Source organism: Stegodyphus dumicola, chromosome X1 (genome assembly GCF_044657685.1).
Source record: "Stegodyphus dumicola isolate Sdum_Otavi_A_Nest chromosome X1, ASM4465768v1".
In the NCBI taxonomy this organism is placed as follows: Eukaryota; Metazoa; Arthropoda; class Arachnida; order Araneae; family Eresidae; genus Stegodyphus; species Stegodyphus dumicola.
In genome coordinates this window covers 41,946,119-41,970,547 of record NC_140780.1, presented here as the reverse complement: position 1 = coordinate 41,970,547, position 24,429 = coordinate 41,946,119, and the positions used below count along the sequence as shown (strand labels likewise).

The window sequence follows — 24,429 nt, the reverse complement described above, 5'->3', positions numbered from 1 at the left end:
TAAGTCACTTTATAATTAATGAACTCAAAATGATGCAATCAGATGCAACAGATTGCAAGTTTCCTGTTTTTTTAAAATGGAGTAGCTTCAGTGCAATTTCTTAGAAATATAGTAAATCTTGTTTTAAACTGTTAAGAAGCAACATATAAATGGTATAGAATATTTAATTAAAGCACAAATCATTTAAAAAAACCTCTTTGCTTTCTATTTTTATTATTAGTGTTAGAGTTTGTAATGGGAAAAGAATGCAGAATAGTTGTCAATGTCTAGGATCTTTTTCGTCATAAACTACAATGTAAAGCTAGCCAAAATGTAAAGTCTTTGGAATAGGCACGGATTAGAATGTCGATTTGTTTGCGGCCGCAACATATTTACTAAAATATATTTACTAAACATATTTACATATTTACTAAAGACAACATATTTACTAAAGACGAATATTTAATCTGTCAAGTTGCTCTTCATTACGGATCACCATCGAAGAAATGCAATATTTCTACATCTAACGCCTCAACAACCGTTTCTGCAACATCATTTCATCTAAGTTTTTTTTCATTACATACATACATTTAATACGGGATAGTTTAGCAAAGTACCACTTACAGTTGCCTAGTTTTACTTCAAATCTAATTAACTCTATATGAAAGCAGAAAATGTAAAAACGGAAAACAGAATTTTTCGAAAATTTCATATAAGAGTTATCGTGGACGAAAATCATCATCACACACAAATACAAACAAACATTATTGTAAAAGTAATAAAATCGTATTGTGGGGACCCTAATTTGTGAGTATTCACTGAAAACTTACTGCCGAAGTTTGGACCGAAAACATTACCTGCCTTACCTATATACATTGGTAAGAAGTACAAATAGTGGGTGCCTTCTTTTTCCTTTAATATACTAAAATGGGCGTTTGTGGGTTTCAAGTAAAGTGCCACTTCCGGTTGTCCATTAAGGACTTATGGGCTTGTTAAGTACCACTTTCATTTGCCAAAATCTAATCATCTCTTTATATGAATTGAATGCAGAAAGCTTAACCATGAAACTTTCTGGAAGTTTGGGATAATAGCTATCATGGACGAAAATATCGTCACACATACAGACACACATAATCGTAAAAATAGTAAAAATGCGTTGTGAGGACCCTAATTTGTGCTTATTCGATGGACATTTACAATCGAATTTTCGAACCGAAAATATTACTTCCCTTACCTACGTATATAGTTGTAGGTTGGCGAGAGTGAAAAAGGTAAACTTTAAAATTAATATACAGTTCTTAGCAGCCCTATGTAAACTGCCATGTAAGGCTACAAAACATAAACTAAATAAACAGTTAAGTACCTGAATAAAATATATGCATGGTACCTCAGATATTTAATCAGGCATAGAAAAAACTAAATTATGAAGTGAATCTTCTCAGAACATTAAGTATTTGTACGATACCCATACTTACTGTATAGATAATACTCATTTGAATATTAATATTTCTCTTAGCTTTATGTACGCTGACACTGACTAGAGACAATATTTAGCATTCTATGAATAAGATTATAAGGCTTAGTGTTCTTTGGTAGCATAAACTATGTCCAAACTCCTAACAGACTTAGAGCGAGTTATCGCTGTGTTTGAAAAGAATTGCAAAGTCCTAAGAAGGTTTAAAAACAAATCTTTTTATTAAATCAGACTTGAACATAAACGCATTACCTACTTGGCAAGCTCAACCACCACTTGTGGTGAGGTAACTTACTGTAAAGCCAATTTCAGAAGTTAAACTAAGTCTAGTAGCCAAAGACTACACAAATTGATTTGACGTGAAGTTGGCTCAAATGTCTCACCGGCGTAACATTTAAATATCGGCAGAGGTAGCGCAACACCTAAGAATTACAGTCATATCAAAGCAAGCGAAATCTAGTAACTTGCCCTCGAGAGGCAGAAACTTGCCTTACAATCCGAAGAATCTCAGCTTAAATACTCCTCAAACTAATATGCATTTTGGTAGGTAAACGGAAAAGAGAAGTGTCAGTAAAGGCTGAAATTATAAGTAACTGCTTTAAGTAAAATAACAGTAACCTTACAAAATTATTGTAAGACTCGTTCCAGGCCTATCGCTACAGCGTCACTATCGATAATCACATTAACTTTTGCTGCTGATAAATCACACGTATTGCTGCTTAAAGCAAAATCCAGACCTAAAATTTATTTTTTTTAGAGCTATGAAATTTTATATACGCTATATATATCATATTTTACAACAGGTTCTTTAAGTTCAAAGTTTCAGGACAAAAGAGTTAGTTACGAAACGCCTATATTTTATAAATAATAACTAAATTATTTTAGCTTTTTATTTATATACGGAAGCCGTACACTATTCTTTCAAGATTGTTCGGAGTTCAAATCGACAAAATATATCGTAGTATCACGAAAGATGAAACAGATAAAACTTGTCAGAAGATACAGCTGTTTGATACTACGAAATGGTAACAAATGTATATATGACAATGCAGTTCTGATTACAACTGCATTTAATTTTACAGTATATTTTAATTTAAAAGTACACTATTTATTCAAATTATCATAAAAGGTTAAAACTGAAAGTAAAGAACTAAAAAGTTATAATTTAAAATATACTATTTATTTAAATTATTATAATAAATTATAATTAAAAAAGTAAATTATAATGAAAAAAGAAAAGACTAATATTCCTTTTCTAAAAGACACATAACAACTGTATAATGTTTCATTGCAAATACTGGAGCTAGGACAAGAGAACTATAAAACTATTTTTCTGTGTTTGAAATAAGAAATTCCACTGTGGAAGAATCGCGCTCAGCATTACGGAAGTGTGGAAAGATTATAATTTTCCTTTCAAAAATATATTCCTTTCCCTCTCAACTATTACATAAAAATAAATTGCTCTGCTTTCTTTCACAGGCTGTATATTTGAGTAATTACTACAACGGCCTTTAAAACAATTATTTATTTAGCACCACATAAAAATTAAGCTCCAGTTAGTTATTTACAGCTCATTGCGTGCATTTCTTTCGTCTCAAACCTTTGAAACGAAGAAATAATCATTTTTGCCGCCGGTGGACTTATGGGAAACTCATTAATAACTCAGGAACAAAAGGGCGAGAAAAAAGTCCCAAAAATGTTTCCCGAATTCGACAAGGAAAAATGATTTATGATCTTACAGATGCATTCAAGCAAGCTGCCTGATATAAAAGGTTCATTTATGTCAGATTTGTTTCTTTTTTAAAAAAAAAAATTACCATTTATATACTCATGTCATTTTTGAATTCACGCTTGAAAGTAGGAGTAAAAAGCTCTATTTAAGGCATCATGGTCGTTTTTGGACAACTGAGACATAATTCTTTCACGTTATACGATATTTCATAACTCCTGAGATTTTCTAAATCATTGAGGAGTGAAGGAAAATAAGGAAGAGAACTTCACATTCACCTTTCTTTCATTTCCGCTAATGGACCAAAAAACATTTGTTTTATTAAAATTATTCGAAGAGGAAAATTTATAGGAAAATAGAAGGAGAATACAGATCAAAGGTTAACGATTGATTGTGATAGAAACAGTGTAATTATCCGCCTCAACACAAAATTATCAATATAGTTGAGAACTAAACCGTTAAAATGGCTACAGAGAACGTTAACTATACTTTTAAATTGACAGGAGGGAATATAATTGAAAGAAAGCTGTGAGTTTAAAATTAGACAAATAGAATTAATATCCAATGAAAAGGGAATATGTCTTTGAAGTCTGATTTGTTAGAAGTTTATTTTGACAATATGTCATGTCCAAGAGATGTCATTAAAGTACCTCCGATTGATCACGTTAGTTAAAATTTGCAATGTATAAAATGATTTCCTTGCAATACATTAGATCATTAAAACGCAGCGTAACTAACACAAATTCCAATAAATTAATTAAAAAAAAAGAATCTGTAAGCACGTTAAGTTTCGGTATTTTATGAAAAATAATATTTCAATGGCCTAATGCTAATCTTAACAATACGTTAGAATTATTTCTACTTTCTGAAACTTGAGACTTACAGTTATTTATCGAATATTGTGAGCAGTTTTTAAAAATTTAATGTGTTTATTAGATATATATTTTTATAGAAACTCATGCATTAAATTTCAGTACTATTGATTTTCATTTACCTTCACGCGTGGGACATTAATTGAACAATTTGTCAGCCATAAATGTAATAATAAAAAGGGGATATTTTAAAATTAAATATGGGTATTATATCCTTTATGTAATTCCGTAAGGCAGCTCTTCTGAACCGAAATGTCCCAAAAGTATCGGAAGTGTGCTGCGAAAATCTGAACCGCAAGTTCCCACTTAGAAGTAACATCACCGAAAGTCTAGGCTGAAACTGATCAATAAACACTTTGAAACCAACAGCAAACACAGTTTCGAAGAAAAATATTGTTACGTTATTTTCTGACACCAGTTGCTTCGTTCGTACGGGGTTCGTAGATTTGGAGTGAATAACGACGACACTTGATGAAGAATCGTAACACCTTTATTTACCAATATTAATCAGGACAGCTCCAAAACACTTTTACAGTCGTCGAAGATCTACAGTAAACACGCTGGAACAATCAGCGACACAGCCTTCAATAACGGTGGAGACAGCTTCACTTGCAAAGCACCAGAGTACAGCTACCAACTCTGCTCGGTCGTTCTCGGAACTCTACGTACTCTCTAGACTTTCCACACTACAACTCGCGATGCACTCGACGGCACGCAGAGCACAGCTCCCGACTCATTGGTTCAGTCGTTCTCGGAGCTTAACACACTCTCTCGCCGAAGCATTAATCGCGATACACTAAGAGACTCTTCGATGCACTCGACGACCAACTCGGTGCTAGACTTCGAGACACTCGCTCAATGACTGATTATCAGCTCGCTAGACGAGGCGCACCTTAACTGACTGCGGGCCAGCAGGGTTTATATAGCTTTCGGCTTGTGTTCGAGAACATTCTGGGCTAAACCGATAAGAATTCGTTCCAGAAGGTTCTCCAACCGTCCATGGTTTTTTTGCCAATTTTGTCGCCAAATGAAGGATTTCTCGCCAAATGTGGCACCCTACCTTCCTTTGCTATTTTATGGCAACCCTAAATCTGCTTTGCCGGAAAGCTATCTCACCGCGTCTGTACATTTCGTAACAATATGTAAGTTTATTCACTGATTGCGCGGCTGCAATGACAGGAAGCGCCAGAGGCGTTCGAAGTTCGGTTCGAAAATCGTGATAGAGAAGCTGACATGTTAAATAGTTTAGATCTATAATTGAAATCCACAATTAATGACATTATAAAAATAGTTATCACAGTCAAAAGTATATCACTTCAGTCGCGACTTATTTCACTTTTATATGATGAAGTAGGACCACAGCATCCATCTGTGTGACTACATACTGCAGTTCGTTGTCTGTTGAGAGGGAAAGCATTGTCCACAGAAAAGAACGAAAAGTTCTTTTCAGGATAAATCTCAGTACTCAGTGAAAGTTCGAAGGCAATTACTAGTGATAAAGAATGGCCTTTTTAGCTGATATGCCTGAACACCTAAATGAATTTAAATGAAAAGTGCAAGGACTACTTGAGATTATATTAAACTGCATTGACAAAATTGCTGAATTCAAAAACAAAATTCAGCTTAGGAAGGTGTGGTGAAAAGTAGTTCATTGAAATGCTTAGTTATTAGTATTGCAAGTCGAGTCCTGAAAACAAACTACTAGAACTTGTAGATAAACACTTATGGATGCTTGATAAAAAGCGTTATTGCTGTTTTCAACTAACATAGAAAAGAAACTTAAATGTTTCGAAAAATTTCATTACATCGCATGATATTCAATACATGAGAAAGAAAAGAAGCTACTAGTAGATTTAAAAGTGATCATACCTTTGAAAGCGAGTACATTTCATTATCAGAATCCGGTATATCTGCAAAAACGGAGTTTTTATCCATCGGTGAAAAAGCTATAAACAATCTTTCTACATTTGCTGCAATACATATGTGTGAACAAAATTTCTCTTCTATGCTCACTATCAATAATTTAAAGAGATCATTACTGATCATGGATTTCTTGTGGCTGTTTTGACCATACACCTAAGTATTAAAAGGTTATGTTCACAGAAACAAAATTTAATATGTCACTGAATGGCAACAGTGAATCGCAGATATTTATCTTAATGCACAAAATGTTTATTTTTTTATTAAATTATTAGTAGTAGTGTATTTATAAATAGCCAGTTATACTTTTCTGTTTAGTTTTACTTTTATATCTTCACATCATAATCTTTTGAGTTCTAAACATTTAATAGTAGTTTCACTATGACAAGTGTGAAAATTTAGTTCATAGATGTGACACAAAAGTTATGTCTCTATTAGTTGTTTCCATTTTATTTGTGCGTTTATTTCGCGCTAATGACATCATAAGAAGAATTATCTGAAACAAACTGCTGCTTCAAAGAAATGCTTTTTTCTTAAACAAATTCAATAATCGTAAGTATTAAACATCATTCCTTACATAATAACAAATAATAAGATGAACCAGAACAGCAAATAATAGCAAACAAATTAAATGAAGTTAATGATTTAAAACATTTCTGCATTAAAGTACAGAATTTTCTATTATGCTTAAAAATCAGATGTTTCAGAACATCAATACAAAAGTCAGATATATTAAACGTTAAAACAGTTTATATGTGCATACGCACACAAATTCAATGTAGATATACATTTTTAAGGTTAATTTGGTAAATAATACCATATATATAAAATATGTAAAATATAAAAAAATGCGATGGCTTTGCTCTTTGCGAACCAGCAACCTTTAATTAATTTTCTGCAATTTAGGATCTTCCCCCTAGATCAGTACCTTCTAGAATTTGCTAGCCTATTACGTAACCGCTACTATAAGTACTGAGTACGCGCCATTTTTCAGTCAGACTGCTTCTTAATATTGCTGCTACAAGACTCTGCACTGCTCTGGCCATCTTTGCTTCCTTTGTTAGAAATATGTAAAATATAAAAATAAATATGTAAAATATAAAAATAAATATGTAAAATATAAATATGTAAAATATAAAAAAATGCGATGGCTTTGCTCTTTGCGAACCAGCAACCTTTAATTAATTTTCTGCAATTTAGGATCTTCCCCCTAGATCAGTACCTTCTAGAATTTGCTAGCCTATTACGTAACCGCTACTATAAGTACTGAGTACGCGCCATTTTTCAGTCAGACTGCTTCTTAATATTGCTGCTACAAGACTCTGCACTGCTCTGGCCATCTTTGCTTCCTTTGTTAGAAATAGTAATAACGTATAAAGTTTAAATTCAATCATACTTAGTTAAAATCACTATGGATATGTAATATAGAGAGTTTCATATAAAAGGAAAACGATCTGCTAACTGGATTAAATAAAAATGTGCACTGAAAAGCTAAATAAATTTGTGTCGGCTTTGGATATCTTCCTTACCACTCTGCAAAAACCATGCCTGAACTTTAATGCCAAGTTTCATCACGACTATCGAAATATCACATATATATATTTCGAAGAATAAGCTTTCCTTCTCCCGATTCAATCTCTTACAATCTTTTCTTGAAGTTATAAATTTAGATTTAGTACCTTTGTCCTAAACTTATTTTTTATAGAAACTTTAAGTCTTAGTACATTTCGCAAATATACTAAGATTATCATTCAAATTTATTATTTTGAATTCTTTAAGGAAAATATTCATATGAAAATGGATTTGCAATTCTAGAAATCATAGAAATTTTGCAGAATTAAGAAAAAGATATTTTTACTGGAACTTTTATGAAAGGTCTTTTTTATTTTACATGATAAAGTAATTCAATATAGATCACAAACCATTTAAAAAAAACCCAGTAATATTTACAGCTACGCAATTCCCAGATTCTGAATAAAATTATCTAACAGAGAAATGTATATGCTTATAATTTTGGAAATTATAAATGTTTCTACTAACCAAAAATTCTGAAAACACGGAATTCTAGATGCAGATAAATGAGATGCGACTTGGAAGACTACGATTTTAAGGCTACTGAAATTGAATAAATGAAAGGATTAGTTGGACATTTAATTATGCACTAGCTGCAATTTAATTATGCCGAGGGGTATTAGCGTGATAGGGAGTTAAAGGAAGAGTAGGAATTAAGGATATGAAGAACAGTTTGAAAAGGAGTAGCTTTGTCTCGTGTCATCTTTTAGAACCCGTAGATAGCATTTTAGAATTTATTCGAAATTCTAAATTCGATTTTAGAACGTAACAAGAAACTTTATCAAAAACTGCTTTGTAATGGTATCGAGAAATATTGAGACATTCAACACATAGTATAACTGCGCTGACCAAATTAGGATTATTTCAGCTAAGTAAGTATTAAGTTACCAAATTACGATTATGTCAGCTACGAGATTGGATTATGGGATTATTAATACCATTCTATTTTGTATCTCGACCAAGACAATGCGGATTATAGATTACTTCATTAAAAAATTTGAAAATTTAAAAAAAATGGGGGCAAGGATTATGCATATTGGTATGGGATACGAAACCAGCCATAAATTTGCGAAAGAGAATGAAATGAGACAGAAAATCTTACTTGCACTGAAAACTTTGATGATAATAAAGAGAACAATGGAACATTATTTGGATGGTGTATTTTAAAATTATAAGATTATTCTATAATTATGATTCAAGAATATTTTAAAAGTAAAAAAGGTATTTAACGCGAGTTGGGCCTTTCATTGGGTCAAATTATTCGATTATGACTAAGCGTACTAGGGCTATCTGCCTAAGGGGAAGGGGCGCTTTCATGAAGAACTTTCCAAGGAAAACTGCCTCGTAATCACATTACACACGGTTAAATCCATAAAAAGCCGATATTTTTTTCTTTGGGCAAAACGTCAGCTTGCACGCAAGGATTTCATCGCGGATCGAATTACAGCGATCAGCGTCCATGTCCACTAGGCCACTGGTGGGCTTTTACCCAGGTCAAAATGAATATTTAATAATCATTGCAGCACTGAGATCTCATGTCTATGATGTATGTTCAAACGCATATTAAATAAGCTTACATAAAATGTTTCACATTTCTCTGAATTAATGGGTTTGACACCTAATAAATGCTAAAACTTTATAAATTTCATTACAGGCTAACATACATAACATTTAAAAATTATACCAATGAATATTGAATTTGTAACACTTCTATAATACTATACTAATATTATCATTATATAAGAATTATATAATTAATTTTTAATTATATAATATAATATTAATTATATTATATAATATTAATTATATAATATAATATTAATTATATTATATAATTCTAATATTATATTATATAATTCTAATATTATATTATATAATTCTAATATTATATTATATAATTCTAATATTATATTATATAATTCTAATATTATATTATATAATTCTAATATTGTACTGAATTTGTAATACTTCTATTCAAGTATCAAATTCATAAAATCAAGAGTACACAAAAATTATAGAAGCAAGAGAAGAAATATAAAGGGAAAATATAAGGCTATAACCGAGAATGTTTTACTAACTAGTTATAAATATTATCTCAGAGAAATGCATCGTAGTTCATTGAAACCTGGCTCTGTTAAAAGGAAATAATCAAACAGAATCAGGATGGAAATTAATTAAATACTCTATTATTAAAAGTATGAAAATTAATTAAATACTGAATGGAATTAATTGGAAATTAATCAAATACTGAAATTAACTAATAAATTAATTGGAATGGAAATTAATTAAATAAAAATACAGCCAATAATCAAGGAAAAATTACAACGAAGACTTCGTAGCGAAGAAGAATTTTATTATTGACTTTCGGAAATTATATAATGATTAATAAATTATTTAAAACTCCATAGGTAGCTTTGTTATATTTTGCTTGATCTTCTTTCGATATTCTTAATATTTTTATTAGCAGCAAGAACTCCTTGTAACCAAGAAAGTTAAAAAGCAAGATTGTATAAATAAAAGAGGCTAACCAAGATTAAATGCAGAAGTAAACAAAGGTTCGAGGCAAATTAATGTAAAAATATATGTTACGAAAAACAGAAAAGCATTTCAAAAGTTACAAATTAAATAAGAATTCTCCAAATTAAATACATTTCGTTACATATATAAATATATATACATATTTCACAGCTTTTCTCGCATAGTAAATAGATCAAAGATACTCTTAAAAAGCGCTTTACTGAAAGAAAAGTGACAAATAAAACAATCTGAATATGACATAAAATTGAAATGCTTTATGCATACGTTTTTTACCTAAGGAACTAAAAAAGAAATGTTATAGTTCATCGCAAAAATTCTAATTACTACTTAGCCAGTATTTATAACGACAGCTATGTCAGCATCACGAAATGACGTCAGCCGAAAGTGGGCTGTCAATATGCTTAATTAAAACTAAGAGTAATGTAAAGAGCTTAAAAGCATTCTTACGGTCCAGGAAACCTACGAGAATGACTTGTGAAACTTCTGGGAGCAGAAAAGATTACCCGTTTTCGGAAAGAAGCTGATATTTAGTGACAAGTAGTTCAAAATTAGAATTACAAATGCTTTAATCGTGAAAATGAATTTATTCATAAGGCGAATCTACTAATCAAGCGGAAAACATAAATTCAACATCTATGCTTTATTTTCCGCACATCTCTTCTAATTTGAAGGAAACAAATTAGAGCTGTAAAATGTATTGCAAACTTAAAATTGCATTTTTCATATACTGAAAGCGCTCTACTAGTAGTGTCTCTACTAATAACGCTAACAGTATGCCTTGTACAGCCATTGCACTGTAATATATATAAATAAATGCTCATTATGTAGTTATAATCAGTTTATAAAACAAGAATTCTTGAGATTTCAGAAAGGAAAAAAAGCGCCTGAAAAGTGAAGGTAAACTAATTAGCAATCAATACTTCCTTAAGTTTTGTAGAAAAGAGAAAGGTTCTGTATATTTCTGATGATAATCTGTCAAACATTTTACAGCAAATAGCAGAAACAAAAGAGGTGAATAGTACCACTTTGAAATAAATCCTATACGTCGTCATCACATCGGAAACAAAATAAATATTTGACGATAAATTCAGAAGTTCGTAACTTTGAAGCTTAATTTTGTATTGAACTGATTTCGAGAGCTGACCCGCAGCCGTCACATCGAACATGTATGACATAATCATCCGCACTGTGCGTAAATGAATCTTCTGACACGCGTCAGCAGCCATCCATTGAAATGTAGGAAAATTAATCATTGCATATATGACTGCATTAACTTCTATACACATTTTACACCCGACCCCTTTACTCGTGCATCTCTGAACTTCCTCCTCTGGCGAAAAGGGGTTACCAATAAACTGCCAGACAAAGTTAATGAACCATGGAGAGAAAGTTAAAACAGCAGATGGTGATACATTGTTAATCCTCTCGGGGTATAAATACTTTTTTGACAGATGATACTAAACTTCCACCAGAGTTCAAATTCATAGTTCCATGTATGGTGGCGGTAGGAAGTAAGAAGTATAGGAAACAAACTCGATTTCTAAAAGCAGTTATATCCAGAGAGTGTATACTTAATGTGAAACATTTCTTCAAAATATTTTACAAAAATGGCACGCTTTGGGTTCAAGTTTAATACTTCAGCATACTTTCTGAATGAGCAAGAATTCTTACTGAATGAGTAATTCTTACTGAATGAGTAATTCTTACTGAGAAGTTATTCTTACTGAATGAACAAGAATAAGCTATTCTTACTGAATGAACAAGAATAAGCTATTCTTACTGAATGAACAAGAATAAGCTATTCTTACTAAATGAACCAGAATAAGTTTAGATATTATCATGTAAAAGAGCAAATAAATTTCTGTCAATAGATAGAACTCTTACCTTTAGAAAAGGCACATCACATGTGGTTCGCACATCGAAATCATGAATATCTAACGAAGGATGTCAGCGACACAACGTTCTAAGAACCTGTACATATACCGTATTTACTCGCATACTTCTACCTCTCGTGTACCCACCACCCCAATGGTTTCAGCATATGATTTAGAAACTTCTGATTTATGGTAACAATTTAAAATGTATTCTAACATAAGAAAGTATTTTGTTTAAGTAGAAAGAGTATTATTGACATTGATAAATCCTTAGAAATACATAATATAATAATATTAGTGTGTCTTTAGTATGCTCTGTAACGTCTGTGCTTATCATTTAAGCTTGCTCTTCAGTAATGGTACTAGTTCAGTAATATTACACCGTGTATTTTGCCTCTCTTGGTTTTCATACGGTAAAATTAGTAAGAAAAGAAGGGGGAATGCGAGAGCAAATGTAAGTACATATAACGCTAATTTTAAAAACGTGTTCAAGCTTTTGCTACTTTCGATTTTCCCAGTTTCTGTATAAGTTCCATGGCAAAAAAGTCCCGTTATAATTTAGCAGGTTTTCGCAAAGTTATTTCAGACTGAAAATTTCCAAAATCTACTAAATTATAAAAAAGGATACTTTGTTTTGACTTAATTATGAAAATTACATTTCCTAGATTTTAAAGAATAGTTCAAAGTGGTGTATATTATAATACAATGGACAGTTAAACGCATCAGGTTCTCTTTTCATTAATTAAGAAATTTTAAAGTGAAAGCTTAACTAAAATTACTTCTCACTCACAGAGAAAAGATTTTGCTCGAATTTAAACGGTTTAAAAATGGACTTTTTATTTGTGGTGCATTATTTACCGAGTGTTTTACGTGAATCTGGCATACACGCAGGAGGTACTCCTGCGTGTATGCCAGAACTGATAACAGCGTAGAAGTTAGATGACCTGAACTCCAACCTGTGGTATGCATATTAAGTGCATGATTACTTCAAAAGGAGGATACGTCTAGGAATTACATACAATCTTTTGCAAATCTGAAAATAGGTAGATTTCTGTTCCAAGAATAATCTTTCGAATATTTTTCTAAATTCAGAAAAAAAAAACAAGAAGAAAATGGATGAGACAAGACATTTCTTAGATTTGGAAATATGAACGCTGGCATGGGGAGAAGGCTATAAAAACATTTTTGATGTTTCGTCACGTTGAACTATTTTTCCCCCATCATTGGTTACTCCAACTTTATTTCACAACATACGCTCCCAAATACAAATTTCAGTTCGAATATTTTTTTTTAATTTGTAGAACAATGAGGAAATTTTTTAACATATATAGATTCATCATCTATGTCTTTAAAGAGGAAGCATTAAATAATGCATTTAACATGTCTGAAGTTTCAGAATTTGAAAACTCAGCAAAATTCAACCTTGCAGCTTCACTCCTCATATTTATGAATTCAAATGTTATATTTCATATTCCTCGTATTTATTCAATCGTTTTGCTTTGTATTTGTATATTTATGATTAAAACGTTAGCTTGCATTTTTTTCACTGCTAACAGCCTAAAAGACCACCTAACAATAAAAACAAAAACAAAAAAATATATCTGATTAAAATAATGTTTAAGATGAAAATAACAGAACTAAATCCGAGTCCTAAAACCAATAACCATCCTTAAAGTTTATGTTACAGAACACATGAAAACGTTTTTGAACATCGAACAAAAAAGGGGAGGATAGATATTGATCATCAAAAATTTAGCTGCTGAACAGTCCATTAATTTAAATTAAAAATGTTGCTTAATAATAACAATATGCTTTTTTAAAATGTTACATGACACATTTTCGTACAAAACTGCAGAGTTTTTTTTTGGGGGGAAGCAGGTTACGTGAAGAATATCTAATGCCTTCGCCGGGATTCGGACCCTGGACCTCTCGAATACGCGTCGAGTATGCTTCCAATTACATCACGAAGGCATGCGACATCACTTTTAAGCCAGTCGCTAAATCCTGGTGGTGACGAATTATCGTCCACCACCTTTTAGTTCAGGCGCCACTGTACAATCATTAGGTTTGTTTGGACGCTGGAGAGGTGAAAAAAGTGCAATGCCCTCTCCGAGATTCGAACTCTGGAACTTCCGAACACGCGTCGAGTGTGCTTTCAGTTTACACCACAAAGGCATGCGGAAAGGAGAAAGAGAATACCTTATAAGATAACATTAAAAGCAAACTCGAAATATCTCATTAATAATTGCAAGCGTTTAGTTTTTGAAACTTTCTTTCAGAATACTGTCAAAAATCATCCACTAGCATACACCTCAGAGATGTAACTTTACATATAGACTTTGGGCTCTATATAACAAAAACATACGGGTAGACGCATTCAAACATAACGTTTCCGGATTATTAAGCGCATGGTGTAAATTCGTCAGCATTAAAAGATACAAATTTATGAGTGGAACATTTTTCGGAACATTTCAAAAATCAAATTAATGAGGTGTGTGCATTTTGCAATGAAACTTTAACCGTATATTTGAAGAATTTCATCTAAAAAGGTAATCTGAAAAGCTAGAACTGAAGTGAGTATAAAATGTATATTTTTTTGCTTCAGCAAGACTTAATATAAAATCCTTTGAACGGGTTACATTTAATTTGGAAATAAAGAAACCATAATAATCTCATTCTTTCAGTATCAAAACAATATTTAATAAATCTTATACATTAAGGCTGACAAATAATTATTTAACAAAATGGTTTTCCCTCTTTTATTACTTTAGCGACATTGTAAATAGAAGATTTAATGTTAAAAATGGGAAAATACACATTAAATTACACGCATTTATTTACATTAAATTAGCTAGAGGAAACTAACAGCCTTAATTTATACCAGATTTGTCCAATCTTCTCGTATAGGTGGCCTATTCAACACTTTATAAATATTGAAAGGAACATTGTAAGTAGAAGATTTAATGTTAAAAATGGGAAAATACGCATTAAATTACGCACGTTTATTTACATTAAATTATCTAGATCTAACTAACTGCTTTAATTTATACCGGAGTTGTCCGATCTTCTCGTACGAGTGACCTACTTCTTTTTCTCATATTCAACATTTTATAAATATTGGAAATCTATGATTAAAATATAGGAGCTTGGAAATTATGACAAAAGTGCTAAAGCTGAGTCCATAATTTTATACGCGCTCTTGCGGGTAATAACAGCGTCCCGAAAAAAATTAGGGCTTTTTCAATTTTTAAAGTCTGGTAAATTTAAACAGACGTTGAATATTCTTTCCTGGAGACGCAGCAATACCAAAAGAAACTGCTCCGAAAGAAAAGATACTTTGAAATTAAATAAAGTTGTTTTCACTTTTCGAAAGAGTTCTCGTTAAATTTTATTCGCAGTTCAATAGGCAGATATAAAAGAGTAAGCAAACATTTCCAACAAAATCCATACTTGAATGTGAATGCGTATAACGTGTTAGTATAGCTTTATATGAAATGTTCTTTTCATAAATGAAGGAGATGATAGCAAGCTTTCACAAATAGTATATAGAATAAAATAAAATTCAATTTTATACCAATGCTGATCCTCAACAAAGGATTTTTCACATTCATACTAAAGGAGAAATACGCATTTCAGCTCAAAGCCCCTTCCTTCTTCGGTAGCAGAACGATAAATTTTGCTATTGCAAAGGAAGCCCCACATAACATAACTTAAAAGCCGCCCAGACGGTATAGTGTTTAGGGGATAGTTTTGACCAAAGATGGGCCCGCGGGCCGGAGAGAATTTTAATTTGCCGGTCGGAGGCAAATTAAAAGAAGTATATATTTATATATTATATATCCATCTCCTTTTCTACTTTGTTTAAATATTTTTTCCTTCCTTTTTTTTCCAAAGGACTGATGATATTTATTTTTATCTATTTTTGTTCTACAAAACATAGATCGATGGAAATTGTAAGTACAGACATCTTTCAATCGGTAAAATGTTAAAAGTGGAAGTTCTTTGTTAGTTATAGCTGCAGATTGGCGCCAACAAGCGCTATGTCTTTCTCTAGCAGACATATGGGAATCCAATATAGGTGACTTAGACCTCATAGAAAAAACTTAATCTTAACTAGATTATCTTAACTTAATAAAACTTAATATGTTTGCTGGACATCTAGCTAAGAACTGCTTGTTTCATTTCCCGAGGTTAAATTCAATACCCTCAATAAATGAAGAGAAGCTTATGAATTATGAAGATGACTTGAAAAAAAACTGTATTTTGAGTTCGAGCGCAGATTTCAGGGCAATTAAAAAAGAATTGGATATTTTTACCATGGCTTTCAACTTGAATTGTAAAGCAGTGAGGTCATATTTGCAGCTTGAATTAATTGATTTGCAATCTAACAATCATATCAAGCAGTTGTTCCTAAATATGCCAAAGTTTGAGTTTTACAAATCATTATCGAAAGTAAGTTTCCCAAATTTAATATCTCACGCCCAGAAAATCAGTGCTAAGTTTGCTCCATCTTATATATGTGAACAAGTGTTTTCAACTATAAACCTTAGAAAGAACTATTTCAGAAGTAGACTGACAAATGAGCATTTAGCCTCGTTCCTTAGAATCAGTACATCTCATTTCGAACCTCAATATAAGGAACTTTTAAAAATGAAATAGCAAATTCATTCATCTCATTAACATATTTAACTTGTAATACTTGCATATTGTTTTTAAAATTTTAGAAAAACTTATCTTGGCCCGCCAAACATTTTTCTTTCGATTTTTGGCTCGCGACGGAAAATGTTTGCCCATCCCTGGTTTTGACTGTCTGTCCCGTCATAGGAGGCAAATGTCGCCTATCTGTTAGATGACTCCATAATAAAGTGACTACTACTTCCGGCTATAGTAGTGGCCAAGCCGAAGTCGGCTAAGGCCCCACGCCATTAATTTAAAAAAATTAAAAAGAATTAGGTAGCATACTGAGATGCCTGTAAAGTTTACATTACATTGGGATTGAAAAATACTTGAGGAATTATATTTAAAATTAGGTAGAAATGCAATTCACAGAATGGTGTAGAATTTGAATGAAACCCTACCGATTTCACGGGCGATCAGACCTAGTTCCTTCGTTTTCAAAGCACACTTTTTCCCTTTCTTCTTGAAGATCGGAAATCTATGTCTGATCGACCTCAAAATTGTAAATTATTGTTCAAATTCAATGCTAATCTAAGGCGTGTTTTGTCTATTTTAAAATTTTATATCGACGTGTTTCTTTTCTAATTCGAAAATTAAGATAGGTTATGCAGATAGAAGATTTACTGACTTGTAAATGATTGCAATTTGATGATCTCCAATGTGGTAATAATTGTTTTCTTGCCTTATTTATGTCTCCTACAAGTGTTACAAGATTTTAGTTCAAAACAATCAGCAAGTGTATATATTATGTAGGCTTAATTTCCTAAAATTAATGCGTTGTTTGTAATACAGAAAACGTCTTTTATAATAAAAATTATAAAAGATGTGAGCATTATTCATTTATAAATTTTATGCCTATGAAACAGCAATGGAAGATACACAGTAAGAATTATCCGGCAATTCGCACGTTATTTTACTTTTGAGAATTAATTTAAAAGAAATAATTAAAGCTATAAAACTGTTTAGGAAATGAATCAGTATTGGATTTTTCAGTATTTCAATTAATTAATTTTTTCTACTTGAACAATAAAAGCCATAATTTAACAATATATATATACCAAAATAAATCTGAATATATAGCTTTGATTGGATATATGAAATAACAATTATATTAACAATGGACTAAAATCACACATCAGCAAGACTCGCAAAGATTCTAATAAATTTTTACGGCTTTGCTTTAGAGTATTGCCATAGACAATTCATTCTTAATTCTCAGAAAAGCGCACGAATATAAATTACAAGTTAAGATAGGTTATACTTTCAACAAAAAGAAATTTTTATTTTTCAATATAAAGTCTAACAAACAGACTAAATGCACACTAAAAAGTCTTTAATTACACCACAATTGCATAACGTATCAAATTATAAAATACAGTCGTGTATATATCACAATCGCGTAAGACATTAAATTACACGAACAGATATTGAAGAATTTATAATTTCTTAACGTGCCCTGCTTCTAAAAATAACGATGTTACATCTAGCTGTAATTCTCAAGCTACTTGCTCCCTATCCTTAAATCATTTACTATTAGTGCTACACTGAAATCGAGCGAATACTACTTACATTTCAAATATATTTAATCCCATTTCTCGCGCACAGAAATTCACAGTTATAGACCAAACCCACCCGTCCCCCGGCACCAAACTAATTGGCAAACGACGAACCATTCGTGCTCTAAATCCTAACTTCTTCCTCCCAAACCTCCTTTAATTTCAGTCAACACACAACTCTTCTCCAAAACTGTCAACTTCCCCAGGGTATGTCCCCCATATGCTATCTCTGATAGAAAGATAGGGAGTGGGTATTCAAAGATAGGGTGTATTTATTATGGTTAGGAAGAGAATTAAATTTAATTTCACCTGTACCTAGGTATTCGCAAGAAGGCATTTAATTTTTTTACTTTTGCTGATATGAAACAGATCAAATTAAATATGCCTAAAACCACCGAAAGAAAGAACAAACAGTAAAATGCAGGATAAAGTATGCGCTGGATTATATCATTTCTTCCAAACTGTTAAGAGTGAAAAGATATTTCTAAACAAGAAATTTTAAACTGTTGAAAACATTAATTTAACTAAATTAATGTGCCGAAAACATTAATTCGCCAGCCCGTTCGCCTAGAATCGAACCCAAGTTGGACTCATGCAACCTGGCTGCATGAGTGTTTTCGCCATATGTAAAGTGTATATCAACCAGTTTCCTTAACCCTAGTGTGTTTTGCCATAATCTACCAACCAACCATTAATACAAATGTCACATAAACCGGTATTAAAACAGAAAATAAGATTTTGTTTTCAAATATTCGTAGACTCGAAAAGGAAAAATATATTCCTTTCTAAGTTTTTCCGAATTCAGGCACGAACATCCTAGAGGAAAAAAGAATAAAGCTTTCCTACATTGGCCCTCTGCATGATAGCTTTCAGGAGTGTCTTTCCTCATGGACACTTGAAAGAGGAATTTTATCCACTTTAGGGCAGAATTTTTACAGTCTGCTTAACTAAAAGAAGTATAACACGTTTTAAGAACCAAAAGCACTACCAGGAAAGTAAGGATGGTATTCTTTTTATTCTTGCAGAAAAAGACTGGATGAGTAGTAATAATTTAACTCGTCATGCCTTTCTCTCAATCCATTTTCTTATCTCTGTTATCTAACAGTACCTACGTATTTCTTCAACGGAAGAGGGATCCAGGAGTAGACCACAAGTAAAATACTAACTTGACGTCTTAAATCTTAATTATAGTTTGCTCTATAAAGACAGTTTCAGTTATAAATCTGTTTCCTACTGTTAGATGACATGCAACAGTTAATGTTAATGTTAGAACACATGCTCTGTTGTTCCAAGTTGATTGACACACTCACCATACCCAACTCAGAAGATCATTTTCTCCTAAGAGTGTAAATTTCTTCCCCATTTTTGTTGGTAACAGATTTTATTAGAGGTTAGCATTCGTATACGTATATGTGTATGTATATGCGTATCTACAGGGTGCGGCAGCATTCATATATTAAAAACCTACTATAAGGCAGTAACTGTAATTTATTTATTACCTCCTATGTCAATTAATAGTTAAAGGTATGCCATTTACTAATGTGTAAGTTATTGTCCATGGCGTGGATTACTTTTTGAATATGATGCCTGTCAAATGATGCCCCCTCTGCACAACACATTCGTCTAGGCGGCGTCGGGAGCTTGCCATAACTAGGCGTAACGTATTCCCTGGGACACTGCCGACGGCAGTTCTGATGCGATCCTTCAACTCAGGAATGGTGGCACAACGTGTTTGCAAAACTTTTTGCTTCAGGTGGCCCCAAAGTGAAAAGTCTGCACATGAAAGATCAGCGAGCGAGGCGGCTAGGAAATGTCACCAAAATGGGAAATTACTCTACCTGGAAATGTCTGTCGCAGTGGTCCGTCCATCTGGAACTTTCCCATGACGTGTTAAGTTAAAATGTTGCCGAAATAGACGCTGGGTAGCAATAACAGAGTAGTTATTCTTGAAATAACTTTCAACAGCAAAGGCACAATGCTGTGCACTCCACCGATCCATATCACTGTCACACTCGAAATGGCAGCCCATTAGTACACGAATGCGGCACGAGCTGGCGCGCATTCATGCAGTACTACGCAAGTCAAATTACCCTATGAACGCTGTCGCACCCTGTACATATGTATGTGTGTTTACGTGCGCATGTTTGTATGCATAAAAACCCTTTAGAAGTCCGAAAAATAACGACCTTCCTAATAGCCGAGTGGTTAAGATCTCTTATTACTGCTAGTTCGACCCAGTTTCTAGTCCAGGAGAACGGGCTGACTGTAGGGATTGTTTTCGTAGTTTTTTCCAACTGTAACGTGAACACCAGTTAGTTTTCCTCAGGAAATCCTCCATGAAGGAAAACCTTCGCTTAAGAAGAAAGTCGTCGGGCGCTTTTCCATATTTAAATAACCTAACCGAAAAATATCGTCTTGGAGTGCAAACTCAAGTCACTTTATCGAAAGAGGTAATTATTAAAAGCTCATAGTCTTGAATTTTAGCTTTAAATTTGTAGTTAAAATATAAATAAAATCTGACTTTAAAGTGCTGTTGTCGTTATTAAACTATATAAAAGTACTATCAAAAATTGCTTGAAAATGAATAACTTTATATTTGAATATCGATGTTATTTTAATTCCAGAGTGTATATTTTGAATATTTTATGCGATAAATGTAATTTGAAAATTATTCATTTAGAATGAGCTATGGACTCCGATGTTCATGTAAAGAGGTATTTAAGTTAATATTTAAAAATTGTAGGTAATGTATCATAAGCTAGACCAGTTGACCAGTCATTTCATACGTATATAATAAATGCATAAAATAAATTACGAACAAAAGAAATACTTTAACCTAGACTTTTGGCAAACTCACGATTAAAAAAAAGTGAGCTATGTCCGTACTACATTTCAGAGACTTAGAATTTCGCTTACATCTGCCATATCGTAAAAACAGTAAATAATTCATTAAAAATAAAAAGTTGTCTACCCCTCTTGAGGAAGAATAGATAAAAGTTACTTTACAAAAAAAAAAAAAAAAAAAAAAAAAAGAATGCCTAAGTATGCTTCCAGTATCTTCATTCACTAGTTTGTCTTTTCCTAAAGTTAAAAAAAATAAAGAAAGTTGTCAGGAATCTCCCCTCAGAGTCCCTCTTACGCATATGCTTTAAATGTGGGTTTATTTTAAAACAAAACATTACCTCGTGTGCTTTTTACTACTTTAATCACAGATACAATAAAAGGCGGAGGATCCTTATAACTAGCTTTGATATAAGATTTTTGTTAGATGTTTAATACCGATGCATCTTCCGAATTCCTATACCCCCCCCCAAAAAAAAAAAAAAAAAAAAAAAAAAAAAAAAAAAAAAAAAAGGAAGAGAGAGAAAGTGAAGGAGTGTGAAAGTTTGATTTGCATTGGTAAATTTTTTAAAAAATATTCTTATATAAGCAGCTTGAATAATTTCTTAAGATTATGAAAGTCTGAAAAAATCATTTTGAGCGTCATATGCTACATTAGCAGTTTATGAACGAAATTCACACATTTTAAAGACTTTGATGGTCTACCAGTGACCGACTATATTAAGCTGCGAAAGATCTGTATGTCGTCTCATTACTTATTCCTTGCATTTGAACAAGCCGCCTAATTTTTAATTTAAAATGCATTTTCAAATTTATATGAAAAGAAAATTTTAAATAACAAGTGATAATGAATAAAAATATTAAAATTTCATTGTTTTGTCATTCCCGTGCGCTTATTGCATAATTCATCCATTTTTTAGTTTTACTAAAAAAATAGATGACTTTCAGTAGCTTCTTTTAGCCGAGTGTTTAAATGACCATAAGATATATTTTTACTTGCAAGTACAATATTTTACTTGCAAGTTCACCCAAAAAAAGGAGTTTAAGCTCTTATTATACTTTTAAGTATGTATCATTTCTAATTAAAGCTTTTCCTTACTAAGTCAAAAAATAAAAACCTGCACCAGATTTTTTTTTTAAAGTTTCATTAAAAAATTTAAAGAGAAGAAGTTACTTTTACTCGAGTACCTTACATATAATCCGAAACAGGCAACCTATTTTAAACGAACATTAATCCATATGAAAATTGACACACAGCTAATCTACGGACAACAGATACAGCGTATCTGTTAAAGTACCAGATTAATTTGATACATAGCAACAATTTGAAAAATTAGAAAGAGTAAACATTGAGAGCCAAATCCATTAATAATTTAATTAACTAAGAGATTTCCGCACAAAGTTTTTCAATTAAATGTTCAAATCTGAGAAGCTTATAAACTTGAGATAAAGCGTAATAATAATATTTCGTCGAAAGATGATTAAAAACGCAACAACGCTAATGACTTAATGGAAGTTATTAGCGCTAAATAAAGAGGAGGCAGAACCAAAATTTCTCTCCTGAAATTAAAAATACACATTTAGTTGAACTAATTTATTGAATTGAGCCCAGAAGCTAAATAAAGTAATAATAAACAACTAACTAAAAATCGTACACTATGGAAAATATCGCAGAATGTAACTTAGCTATTGAAGTTTTGATGAAGTCAACTATTTAAGTGATAAAAGGCTAATAAAATAAGACTAGTAAATACGTATTCTCATTATCTGCTCAATTAACTCAATAACTGATTATTGATTTTGATTTAAAATAATTGAAAGAGGATAACACAAGAAGAAATCCAGAGTTTGGATAAATTACCATTTTTCATACATAATAGAAGCAATTGACATGCTATAGTCTTCACAGATTTTAGAAGGAACAAATCAGCTTCAATTTTCAACACTGTATTCGTTTTGTTTTTTCAGAAATTGTAAACCTGTTAAGTGCAACAGTGACACATTCGCAATATAATGTATAACTATAAAATATTACGCATGTCATTTCAAATTTTTTAATGCTTCATATGCAATTCCAAAGAGCTGTGAATTATTCATCGTCAGTTTTTCGGTGCTAAAAGGTTTCTTTTAGGGGGGGGAAATTGCTCCTAAGACAAAAATGAGATCAAATATATTCTATTAGAGACAAAAGAGTATTTACAAATAGCATTTTAGGGTTGAGAAGTATAACGATCTTTGTTTTCTACACTTATGTCCATAAATTAAGGATAATGTAAAATCAGGCAAAGGAAGAGTTAGAAGCAAAACAAATTTGACTTATTCGTAAAGCTTATTTATTAAACGAAAGGTAAAGAGCAAAAAATGATGCTATATGTTTGATATTATTAAAAAAATTAGCGATTTTTTCTCCCTGGAGCAAATTACAAAAAAAAAAAAAAAAAAAAAAAAAAAAAAAAAAAAAAACCATTTACCAAAAAAAAAAAAAAAAAAAAATATTACTTGGTTGGTATGATTGTTAATACATTGTATGTCTCCCAGACGATGCAATACAGTCCGTACAACGCCTAGGCATGCTGAGCATCAAATTATCGATCTGATCTTGGGGGATATTACACCACTCAAAAAGCAATGCCCTCCGAAGTTCCGGTAGACATGTAGGAGGAGGTTGACGGGCTGCAACTCGTCGGCCAAGCATGTCCCCCACGTGCTCTACTGGATTCATGTCCGGTGAGAATGCTGACCAGTCCATACGGGTGATATCCTCCGATTGAAGGCATTCGCTTACGATGTTTGCACGGTGAGGACGGACGTTGTCATCCATAAACACAAATTGTGCGCCCATGGCACCCCGAAACAAACGTACATGTTGTTCCAGAATGACGTCCCGATAGATTTGGCTTGTCATGGTTCCAATTTGAACATGCAGGTCAGTTCTGGAACCCAGAATAATTCCTCCCCAAACGAGAACTCCTGCACCACCGTAACGGTGTCGTTCAGTGATGTTTTCTTGGTGGTAACGGGCATTTGGAGTCCGGCGAGAATCAGACTGCAAGCTAAACCTGGACTCGTCGGAAAACATCACACAAGCCCACTGTTGCGGTGTCCACAATGCATGCTCTCTACTCCAGGCTAACCGCAGGCGACAGTGAGTTGCAGTAAGTGGAACGCATCTGACAGGTCTACGAGTATATAGACCAATCTGCCATAAGCGTCTGTACACGGTCTGCCTTGAAATTGTTGTACCACTGGCTGAAGAGAGCTCACGAGACAGGTCTGAGGCTGTGCTCTGCCTGTTTTTTTTTGGCAGTAACTGCTAAATACCGGTCCTCATTCGGCGTTGTAACCTGTGCTGTAACGTCTACTCACATTACCATCATCTTGGAATCGTTGCCAAAGC

The 24,429-nt window shown here is 32.5% G+C and overlaps 1 protein-coding gene across 15 annotated transcripts in view; it reads right to left on the bottom strand.

Moving 5' to 3' along the window:
• LOC118199398 (fat-like cadherin-related tumor suppressor homolog) overlaps window positions 1-24,429 on the bottom strand; it is a 1,041,672-nt gene that overhangs the window by 295,619 nt on the left and 721,624 nt on the right. The window lies entirely within an intron of this gene.